Below are 12,238 nucleotides of genomic sequence, written 5' to 3'. Positions count from 1 at the left end.
CCAACTTTCCATCAGTGCCTTGGCCTCATTGGAGCGTTAGCTATCTTGAAACCACCACTCCTTAGATCTGCATGGTCAGGAGGGTTTGGGATAATTGGTCCCATATTTCCCATGCCACTATTTCTCCTTTATTTCAATTTCTTCCCAAGAAAGTCTCAAATGAAACGAGGCAGATATTCCTGAGCCAGATCACTGTGTCTCAAGAGCCGGAGGCAAGTCCTAAGAGTAGCAATCCACGGGGAGACTGTGGATCCAGACAGTGCATTCAAACAGATCTGGACCCCTCCTGGCATTGTCTCTCAGAACTGGCTGTGAGCTCTAGAGAGCTCCCCCACAGTTTGATAAGAGAATGAACTTCCTTTTTTTTTTCTTTCCAGTGGCAATGGAAGGGAAATCCCCAAATCATCTGTTTGGGTAATTTATTTTGTTTTCATAGCTTCTAAAGAAAGCAATGAAGAAAAAAATTACTACTGAGCATGAAAAGACTCTTACATTTTCCTCAGTTTTAGAAAACATTTGGTTCAGGGAAAAATGAATTCAGCACGTGTGTGTGTGTGTGTGTGTGTGTGTGTGTGTGTGTGTGTGTGTGTGTGAGAGAGAGAGAGAGAGAGAGAGAGAGAGAGAGAGAGAGAGAGAGAGAGAGAGAGAGAGAGAGAGAGAGAGAGAGAGAGAAACAGTATCCTTTGGCTACTAACCCACCCAAACTTCCTGTGTCTCCAATCTTCTTGTAGTTGGTCTACAGTGTTTTGCTTGTCAACACACTTCTCAAGCACTTTCTCCTCCATTAAATCTCTTCCACAGAAGAAGTTACCAGGTCTAGACTTCAATAACGTGCAAGAGGATGGTCAATGGATGAGGATTTTGATTCATACTATGTGGGTGGTGTGAGGAGGTAGAAAATCTATCCCTTTCAGCCTTTTTAACACTATATTGAAGATGGCTAACCTCACTGGCCCATTTACACAGCTAGTCCCCAAGATGGTCCCCAAGGTGGTATAAATGCCACAGCACTGGAACACGTCCGTGTAGCTATTCAGATAAGCTGAAAGACAGAAAAAGGAAATGATTGATAGCAGCACTTCTCGATCAGGGGTAGAGACTGAGTACTTGGTTTTCTTTTGGTTGCATTTTGCTTAGGCGCAGTGTGCGTGCTGTACTAACAAGGCAACTGACTCCCGTCCCCACCAATTTCTATCCCAGGGAAAGAGGAAAGATATAATAGAGGGTGCAGATTATTTACAGTGGCTGAGAATGTAATTACAAGGTGCAATGGCTTGAAACTGAAATGTAGGTTAGCCATTAGAGCTGGGAGAAGCATCATCACAGTAAGGACAATTGGGCATCGGAAAGATTTGCCTGGGAGCTCGTGAAATAGCATCTCCAGAAAAGCTAAGGAGTAGGGCAGGGGTAATGTGAAGAAAAACACAAACTCAGTGTTGGGCTCAGGTCCAGACTCACAGGCAGCTTTCATTACTGCCCGGCTTCCTTTCTGATTATTTAATTGCTAATCTTTTGAAAGATTCTTTTTTCATGTATCCAATACAAGCCTAATTTGGTACGCATAAGATAACAAATGCCTTTGAGCAGTGAGAAGGGGGCATTTGAATTGGTCTCAACAGCCTCCTATCAGATTTTCTGGAATATGGGCCAACAACTGAGACGTTGTTGTTGTTGTTGTTTCAATTCTGCAAGGCTTTTAAATCCTTATAGTATGTAAGTATTGCAGCTAAAGACAATATGGATTACATTAGGATTGTTTATCTTAGGGGTGACCTTAAATAAAATTTTATTTTGGTCTGTGTTCATGTTCATCTTTTACTTGATCTTTACTTCTTCTTCTTCTTTTTTTTTTTATATACCCTCTTCCCTGTTCCTCATATACCCCCTCTCCCTACCTCCTTTTCGTTGCTGGAGGACGGTCCAAAGAACCTCTTTTGTCTTCAAGCATGAAGGTCATATTTCAGGAGTATTGCATGTAGAGACAGCACTCGATGAAATAAGTGGCTCACCCAAAGCAGAATATACTCAGGATGAAACATCTGGACAACATTAGGGTGATGCTCTTGCATGAGGTAGAAGGGGAGATGGCAAATGTGTCCTAAGGCTGCCTCATGTTGCCTAAAATTTGGTGGTTTAAAACCTTGGGCTTTTTCACCTGACAGTTCTAGAGGTTAGAAATCCAAAAGAAGGCTACCACAGAGTTGCCTTTCTAAAGATACTGGGGAAGGAGTCCTTCCTTGCCTCCTTGAGATTTTGGTGCCTCCTTTTCTGTGACTATATCCCTTCCATCTCCGCCTCCATCTTCCCATGTCCTTCTCTTGCTATGTCTTTCTTTTATGTGTCTTTGCATAGATACCTGTCATTTGGATTTAGACTCCACTCAGATAATTTAGAATGACCTCATCTCCAGATTCTTAATTATGCCTTCAAAGACCTCTTTTTCAGATAAGGTCACAGTGACACATTCTGGGAGGTAGGCATAGACATATCTTTTTAAGAGATAGCATTCAACCGTCTGTAGATGTGAACTCTCTGGGGCTTTCTGAATGACACCATCTTATGGGACTCCTCTACTCAAAGGGAATTTGTTCAAGGAATGCTTAAAGTGGGTTGTCAAATGTCACGGGTTTCCCAAGAGGGATGTGCATAGTACCTGCTGTTAACCCATTTTCCACACAATTAAACTGAGGACATGGGGAGTAAAAAAAAAAAAAGTTTCTGGATCAGAAGAAGAGAGTTTTGAAATACAATAGGCTACCATGTTTATTCAGCATAGATTTTTGTCTTATGACTGGATTTTTTTCCCCTTGAAAAGTCTATTTTCTTTCCTAAACATTTTAGCCACAGGAAAGCAATTATTGCTTATTACCCACCTGAAAGGCCTTTTCATGGGATCTGTGGGACCAAGGTGATGGTGGACTTTCAGTGCGCTGCAGCTTTCCACCTCTTCTTTGTTATTTGCTGAAATGCTAGCAACAGGGAGACTTGGGAGCCAGAAACATCTGTGAAACAAAAGACTGCCTTTTTAGGTTGACGATCAAAATTCTAGCTGTGGCTTGCATACAAAGTGGTTAATATAGTTTGTGCAGATGAGATCTTCTCTGTAGAAATGCTTTCATCCTTGCTCACAATGAAAGGACCAGTTCTACCATTCCTGGCTATGGAACATCTCTCTTCTGATGGGAAAACTTCGGTGTGTCAACGGACTAGTGAGGAAGAGTATGGCCTTCATGGAAGTATAAAGAGAAGGAAGAACCTTGAAAGATCACTTGATTGTTTTCTACTGCAGAGTTGCTTCTACAGTTTCTTATATTGCCATTCAAATTATGTTTGAATGTGTCAAGAGACAGGAGTTTCATCATCATTGACTGTCCATAAATCCAATATTCAGCACTTGAGTGTACCATATACCAGGCTCCATGCAAGGGGTTCTCAACATTTGGGGCATGATCCCACTATCCCTTGCCGTGGAAGGGCAGCTTGCCTAAGTCACAGGTGATTTCACAGCAGAGCAGATGATAGCACCTGATCCTTGTTGTGAAAGAATCCCCTCCTCACAGTGAGATTTCATACACAAGGAAGGGCTGGGTCCTTAGGTTGAGACTAGGATATTGAAATTCCTCACTGTCACTCTGGTTTTCATATTTGAAGATTGCATCTCAAAAATTAAAAGAAAAATTATCCATCTTCTGAAAGACAGGATCTCAGCTACTTATCTGTGTAGAATAATAATTAGGGAATCACTAGGGGAGATAGTGAAATTACCTTAGCTTAGTCCCTCTGGAAGAAATCTAAACTGAAAGAATATTCTGCATCCCAACTCCAGGTGGCTGTCGCTCTGTTCCAGTTCAACCCTGGCTTTGCTCTCCAATTCAGTTTTCATTTTATTAGGGGGTTTCCTACCAAGGATGTGTGTGTGTGTGTGTGTGTGTGTGTGTGTGTGTGTGTGTGTGTGTCTGTCCTTCCATTATTGTTAAATTCATCCTAGTGTTATCAATGAAGCTGACCTATTTCTGTACAACGAAGTCTCTTGAAGTTCTAGCATTGCCTACAAGTGAAAGCCAGGGGCTTCAAGCCCAAAGCACAATCGGTCCCTTGAAATAAAAAAGATGAGTCAGTCAAAGGTCTTTCCCTCAAGGAACTTAGGTCCAGAGAAGGCAGACAAATATAACTGTGAGTCAAGTTAGAATGTGAGAAGTGTCAATAAAAGATGGAGCATGTCATGAAACTTCAAAGGTCTGAAAACTTTTGGAGTCTGTCTCTTTCTGTCCACAAGAACATTCTCTACTGTGGGAACCAATGGAAAGGCAGCTGGGGTGATAGCGCAGCAGGGTTCATGTAACTCTTTACCTTGCCTTGCCTTTCTAGTCTTGCCAGGTTCCTTGGAGTGCAGAACATTCTACCTCCTTATAAGTCCCCATACCCATGCTCCATTTTCTTGGAAATTTTGAAAGAAATAGAATGACTTGACCAGAAACGGACTGTAGAAATTTTTTTGACAATTAGGTCAAGAAGGATCTAGACTCACAAAGTCCACTTTGGAGGGTGTCATCTTCGAAGTTAAAAGATGAAAAGTGATGAGGCAGCAATGGGAAGGGGAGAATCAGAAATACTGAAAAAGCAGAAGTAGGATGTGGAGAAATGGCTCAGTGGTTGAGAGCACAAACTGCTCTCCAAGAGGACTAGAGTTCAGTTCCCAGAATATGTTAAGATGGCTGACAGCCAACTGTTAACTCCAGCTCCAGGGGTATCTGACGCCCTCTTCTGGCCTTCGTGGGCACTGCACTCACTCATACAATCTCCCTCTGCCACATATATATGTAATGAAATTCTACAAAGCACAATCTGTAGAATATCATATTTGGCTATTGCAGATGAAGATGAACTAAGATATCTTAGAGTGATCAGAGGTCTAATTAGGAATCCTTAGAACAATCTATGAACTCTAGTGTAGAGACCATGTTTTGCACATCATAGTATTCCTTGTATTAGGCAAGGTCCTTGGCACAGAGTTGGCACTCTATGAATATTGGGTAAATGAATTGCTCAACAGGTTAGTGGGCTGAATATAATCAATGAATTTGTATTTTCAGAGTGCATGTCTACTGCTGCTTGGAGATGTGTTCCAGAAAGAACCATTTTGTGCAGAGGGTGTGTGTATGTGCAGAGATCTGGGGATTTAACTTTTACTGGGCATGAAATGACAGGCAGTTAGTTGGCAGTTGGCAGTACAGATAAAGGTAATTCATCCTTTAATTCTGAAGCCTAGAGAATGGCTTATCTCTAGGGTTGCTTTAAACCCCCAGTACTCCAGTGTAGTAGCGACATTTTGGCCTGCCTTTTATAGAAGCCAAGTCTATGGCAGCCCCAGGCAGAGTCTTTGATTTCAAGTCTGAGCTCCTGATATCCAGGTGCACCCTCTACAAGGTCATGTTCTTTCAGGCTAAATAACCTTCTGCTGGATTCCCTAAGATCATTTCTTTATCAGCAATGATCACTTTCCCCACTGGTTTCAGATGCAGCCATTTCTTTCATCTGTATTCCTGGCTTGATTAGTGAGAAATTAATGAGCATGTAAGATTTGATTTAGATAATGATTAATTAGGGGAAAAGGTGCCATTCTAATAGCAAGTCACTATTATATGCTAAGGAAATGAGTTAATATTTTTGGATGGCAAATTGACTTGTCCTTTGTTAAAAAACAACCTTTTAAAATGCCTGATATATTTTTTGTAATCTTAATAAATATGTTATTTTCCCTACAAGTAACTGGGTTTTTATATCATTAAATTCTTTTGTCTAATATTACCTCAATGATAATACTGCTTTTTTTTATTTTCAGCACAGTGTACTTTTGTTAGGACAAAACCCACTGTTCATAAAGCAGACCTTGACAATGAAATGTGTCAAATCATCATACATACTCACATATATATGGAAAAGATTTCAATTTTCATTGTTACTGAGCCCTGACACTTCATTTTTTTCCTGTTGCTGTTTGAATATGCTGCTTCTGCTCTCAGAGAAGTAAAAGGATCAAGGTCTCCATAAATATTTCTTCTGTGCTTTATGTGTTTTCTAATAGGATTTTGACAATTTTTTGTCATTAGTTAAAATTGTAGTCTAGTCAAATAACCAACATATAGAACATAATAAAGGTAATTAGAGAATCGGGGGAATGGAAGTGACCTTGAGGGGTTACTCCATCCATTTCTCAATTTCAGGCTGTATGACTAATCTTCCTAAACAGCACTCTTCATCATATTATGTCCCTGCTCGAAAACTTCCAGTTGTCCATTATTGCCTCTGGGGTTAAGCCTATAGGTCTTGGCCTGCATTCAAGGCCCTTCAAATTTGGGCTTGTCTTTCCTGATAAGCTAACTATACCCTGGATTGCAGTCTGTCTCTGAACAAGTTGGCCGTGTACTCTCCTAGTACCAAACACATATCACCCGTCGGCCTCTCCAAATCCTTTCTGTCCTTTATGCTCTAACTCAAGCCCCATGTCCTCTTGGGCATTTCCTTTGACTCCTCCCCACAGAGTGTCTGATGAATATTACCTTATCTAGAAAATATTATCATATTACATATTTTAAAAACCACCATTATTGATGTATAATTTATAAACAATAAAGTGTGCCCATTTTAAGTAATGAGTTTTGACAAATATGTATAAACACTTCTAACCACTGCTTCAATTAAAATATAGATTATTTTCATCACTTCAGAAAATGTACTGCATATTTTCTCACATAACCATGGACCAATTTAACTGTTCTCTGGTTATTTTGGGGTGTGAAAGTCTGGTCTCCACATGAACACATGAATTTAGTTTCTTTTTTATTTGTTGAATTTGAATTCACACTTATTGAAGGTTTACTCTGTACCAAGAAGGCTGAGATATTTATTCTGTAAAGCGGAGAGTATTGGTAATCCCATTTGATGGGTAAGGGCAAAAGCGCATGTCAGGGTTGTGTGAGCTGCTCTTGCACAGCTGGCAGATGGCAGTGACTAGACTTGATGCAGCTTGACCTGCGGAGCAGTAAGTACTTTGGCTTTACCTGCTCTTACTGCTTTCCGTACTGCTGGCTTCCTGTCTTGGAATAAAATCCGATAGAACGGACACATTTAAACAACCTCATACACACCGTCAACTCTCTGCTTTTCATTATGGAAAGAGCCCCAGTCTGGAGTAGAGTTTCTGGCTGTGGTAAGCACAGGACTACATCATAGCCCTGGTGGAGTTGGAGAAGGGAAAGTGGGGCCAGTCTAAAATGTCAGGTTTTTACATGGAGGCAACAGAGAGCAAGAGATGGACCCAATGGGAAGAGCATGTGATGATAGTCAAGATGGTTGAGCCACAGGCATCCATGCCTGGAGACATCAGCAGCTGTAAGTGTGTAAAGAGAGCTGCTGCGTCTAAAGAGAGCTTCCAGGAGCTGGCCAGTGGTGGCGCACGCCTTGAATCCCAGCACTTGGGAGGCAGAGCCAAGCAGATCTCTGTGAGTTCGAGGCCAGCCTGGTCTACAGAGCGAGATACAGGACAGGCACCAAAACTACACAGAAAAACCCTGTCTCAAAAAACCAAACCAAAAAAAAAAAAAAAGAGCTTCCAGGGACGCTATCTGTGCTTACTATCTGTGCTTAGCTTCTGGGAAAGGAGTACCACGTAACGATGCAGAAACTGAGCACACACAAGTATGACCCCCGCAAAGATAAAGCTGCTATGCTTCAAATAGCCCTTTTAAGTTGTAGAATCCCAAACTGGATCCCATGTGCAAGAAATACTTAATGGAAATGTAATTTGAAATATATGCTATATCACTCCTTCAAATGAAACGTGTATTTGTTTATAGTCAAAATGCTTAGAAATTGATTTTATGGTATTTTTCCAAGATCAAAGTTAATTATACAGATATAAAGCTGTCAGGGTCATCTCCACTACCCTGAGTTTTAAATTGAGGTAGAACCGTAGTTCGTGGTAGTTCTCTCAGTCTACAACTCTCATTAATTCAATAGTATGTACATCAGGAAATGGAAGTTGTTCTCAGCGCTTTAGGAATTTATAATGTAGGAGAATAGAGTTATAGTATGAAGGTGTTTTTTAATCCTTCAAAACAAATGGAAATTAGTAACCCTGTAATGACTTTAGTTATTATTTATTTATTTATTTATTTATTTTTCGCATTTGAGAATGAAGGTTATGAAATCTCCCCAAATGGAGTGCCCTGGCTTATTTGAATAGTGAAGTGCTGAGTCTTCTTTTTTTTTTTGCCTTGCCAGGATGTGTCTTTGTCATTCTTTCCCTTCCCAGCTGAATTTCACTCTTTACATGAAAGGCATGCGAGGATCACTTTGAAAGTGTAGTCCCAAGTTAGTTTTTTGTCTATTAAAAGGGATTCTTTCCCTTCTACCTTTCGTTCCTCATATGCTTAAAGAATGCTTCCCTATTTACTAAGTCTTTTTGTTCTTTGTTTTAAAAAGTTTATTCAGCCAGGCGGCAGTGGCGCGCACCTTTAATCCCAGCACTTGGGAGACAGAGGCAGGAGGATCTCTGAGTTTGAGGCCAACTTGGTCTACAGAGCAAGTTCAAGGACATCCAGAGCCACACAGAGAAACCCTGTCTTGAAAAAACAACAAAAAAGTTATTTATTTCATGTGCATGAGTATTTTTGCCTGCACGGCTGTGTACCACATGCATGTAGTACCCTTGATGGCCAGAAGAGGACATCGGAGCCTCTGAAATTGGAGTTATCAGACAGTTGTGAGCCACCATGTGGTGCTGGCAACTGAAGCTAGGGCTTCTGGCAGGGCAGTCAGTGCTCTGAACCGCTGAGCCATCTCTCCAGCACCTTTACTATGTTTTGTTGGTTGCATCTTTTTTCTTCAGCTGATCTTTTGACTTTTGCCCTTACAAGTATGTAGATTTCTCTGCATATCTCCTTCGCCATTTGCCCTAGGATTTACTTTGTATTCACTCCATTTAGGATTCAGTTCCTAGAGTAACTTTCTTTCTTAGTTGGTGAGGATTCCCTCTACATTTCTTCTCTATTCCGTTCTGTTTTGTTACTTCCCAGCAAATGCTCACGGCGTTCAGTACTGTTAGTTCATTTAGGCATGCAGAGTGATCTTATTGTGAATTTGTCATGAGGAGTTTTTGAAGCTTGTCTATGAGTTATAGGGAATTTATTTACAACAAATTATTTTTTCCATCTGGTATGCATTTCCTTTGTTAGGAAATCCATTTCCTTTGTTAGGAAATCCTGAATTCTTATCATTTATGAGTGTTTTTACTTTTTTAAGTCTATATCCAACTCTTAGCCCCTAAGATCAGTTGTTCTGGTTTATTGATTAACCAGACAGTAATAATTGAGAAAGAAGGTAAATTTTGCTATATATATATATATTTGGATATAATATATACTTAACATCTTCATGACACTTGGCATCTTTCCTGAAAGGTTTTCATTTGAGATTTTATTCCTTTACAGAGTTTTAGCTAACCTGATGAGATGATGAGTGTTTCCAAATGGTGGGACTTGACCAATGGTACAGTGTAGCAGTCCTAAATACCTGTAAAGATGAGCATAGTAACGCCTAAACAAGCTGCTGTTACCATAGCTTAGAATCATTCTTGAACTTCTACAGGAACATTGAACAACATTTTTTTTTTACCTTATAAGATATTAGCAACATAGCAACAAATCAAGTGCTGGTGGAAATGGATACAATACCAACAGCCAGCCACCCTGTGGAAAAATCTCAGCCGTCCTGCCAAACCAGAAGTGATCCCCAAGGCAAATGTAGAAAAATTCGGGGCTGTGTATATAACAATTAATTTTATGAACTTATTTAAGTACAGAGAGTTTAAGCACACATGACATAGACATTGCTTTACCAAGAACGTAAATTAAACCTTGTGAAATGATCAGGGACTTGGTATATGGAAAGATTTACTATATAGAGTTCTTTTCCCCTCATATCTATGTGTGTGTCCCAACAGCCTTGTTTAAATTTAGATTAGCTACTCTTCCCCAAGGGGGCTCTTTCCCTCCTTGGTCCAGTAGACTGCATCAGTTTCCACTCCTAGAACAGCATAATATTTTGTAATTTCATGTGGAAAGAACATAGCTACAACTAGCCCTGGTTTCTTTCCTTTTTTCTGACTAGAGTCATAAAGCCTTTAAGCTTAGACCTTATTTAAAATTGGTTTAAGGCTTGTATATGAGATTGACGTTTATAGGAGATAAATCTGAACTCCATGTCTCCAGACCCCTTTCCTTCTAGTACTATAAATTGTGGTGCTGGATTAGGTTTGCTGGTACATAGTATCTGCTCTCTCCTTTAATACCTTTGTCAGCTGTTTGTTCCCTTGGGTAAAGGGAAGTGAAGAGCTTGAAGTCAATACCTTGGATTCAACACTGATGGCATGAGAGACACAGAAGAATGAGTTTCATTCTTAAATTAAGAAAACGTAGACACATGCACTAAGGCTACAATCAACTATAATTACTGTGAAGTAACCTGGTGTACTAAAAAGTCACCTTTCTCCTAACTTAGGACTAACTAGTCTCCCTCCCTTTATTAAGTTTAAAAAGATGCCTAAAATATCTGATAATGCTTTATAATGTCACTAAGATTTATTGAACCTTACTTTCCCTAGGACCTTATTGGACTTGGGCAGAAGTTACGATCTGTACATATATTTTATCATCCTAATAATGGTGCTTTATTACACTTATTTGCTATGACTAGGGATTTCTCTCTCTTAATCCATTTAGATGATGAGGTCCTTGTGGGCAGGGACAACGTTGTACCTCCCACATGTGGTACAGTGCCTGGCACATAAACAGTATATTAGATTGGGTCATTGGAAAAGCAGATGCCAATTAAATGAACAAGCACCTAAGGCAGTGTAGAATTGGATGCTCAATAGGTTTATTAAGATAAACACTTGTGAAGGAAAGGAGGGAGGATGCCGAAGGAGGATGAAGAGTCATCAGAGCAGAGTGCAGGTCCGAGCCCTGTGGAGGAGGGGTAAAAGGAAAGGCTGTATAGGAAAAAAAAAAACAGAGCCTGTAGTGCAACATTAAGAAAGTTTTCAAAATCAAGGGGGAGTCTTTAACCCAAGGGCCCCTGTGAGCCAAGTTCCATGATTTGCAGCATCTTATGTCTTTGCCATGTGCAGTCGCTAGTTGGGAGCTACCCCTAAGGACTGTGGCCTCCGCACACAGGGTGGTGAGTCAGAAAGCAGCAGCTAGGCTACTGGTCAAGTGCTCCCCACAGGAGGAGTGCTCAGATGAGCACTTTGACGGCCACGTGGAAGGTGCTCACTAAATGCTTACGGAAGAGAGAGTTTGAGGAATTGAGGAATTGCACACAGTAGAACACGTGCTTAAGCCTGTGTGAGATTAGGGGTTTAGTCCCCAGTAACGTCCTTCCCACAAAAAAGGCAAAACCAGAAACTAAGGCAGGAGTTTCTCAGAGGAAGAGGAGTGGACTCAATGCTCATTGAGCCTTATCTTTGCCAGTGTTGTGGAGGACCCAAAGTCATGAGGTTCTCCCTTCCTCCCTTCCTTCCTTTATCATACTTCAAATGTTGCCTTTGGGAAACAAGGCTTCATGAATATTGGTTATAAATGAGAATGGTCCTTGCTGCCACCATATTCCGTATCTTGCTTGCTTTGCTTTGTAAAAATTAGAAAAATCCAGGGCTTTTTTTGAGGTATTAACTGCTATATAGTAAGCACCACGTTCTTAAAGAGTACATACTAACAGTTTTGATTGTGGTGTACATGTCAAAATGGTGAAGATGTCCATCACTCTGAGAAATGCCCTCACTGATCTTTGTGATCCCTCTTTCTCCCCTCTTCCTGCCTTCCATCCTTATACATCACTAAACTGCTCTGCCTATAGATTAGTTTCCATTTGGTAGTGCCTTATAAATGGAATCATAGAGTCTGTACTTTTTGGATCTGATTTTTTTTTTTACTTAGCATATTGTTTCTGGGTTTGACCATGTGTTAACTTCATTCCTGTTCCTGGCTAACTGTAATTTCATTGTGTAGGTATGCCATGGTTTGTTTTTCTTTTCATATTTTTTTTTTTGGTTTTTCAAGACAGGGTTTCTCTGTGTAGTTCTGGTGCCTGTCCTGGATCTCACTCTGTAGACCAGGCTGGCCTCGAACTCACAGAGATCCCCCTGGCTCTGCCTCCCGAGTGCTGGGATTATAGGCAT

General features: G+C 40.5%; 1 protein-coding gene across 1 annotated transcript in view; it reads left to right on the top strand.

Annotated features, from left to right (window-relative positions):
* Gpc3 (glypican 3) overlaps positions 1 to 12,238 on the top strand; it is a 346,519-nt gene that overhangs the window by 18,558 nt on the left and 315,723 nt on the right. The gene's annotated exons all lie outside the window — the stretch shown is intronic.

This window comes from Peromyscus californicus, unplaced genomic scaffold (assembly GCF_007827085.1).
Source record: "Peromyscus californicus insignis strain IS unplaced genomic scaffold, ASM782708v3 Scaffold_10__1_contigs__length_136768540, whole genome shotgun sequence".
NCBI lineage: Eukaryota > Metazoa > Chordata > Mammalia > Rodentia > Cricetidae > Peromyscus > Peromyscus californicus.
Note: the sequence above shows the minus strand (reverse complement) of the source record. Positions and strands in the feature narration are given on the sequence as shown.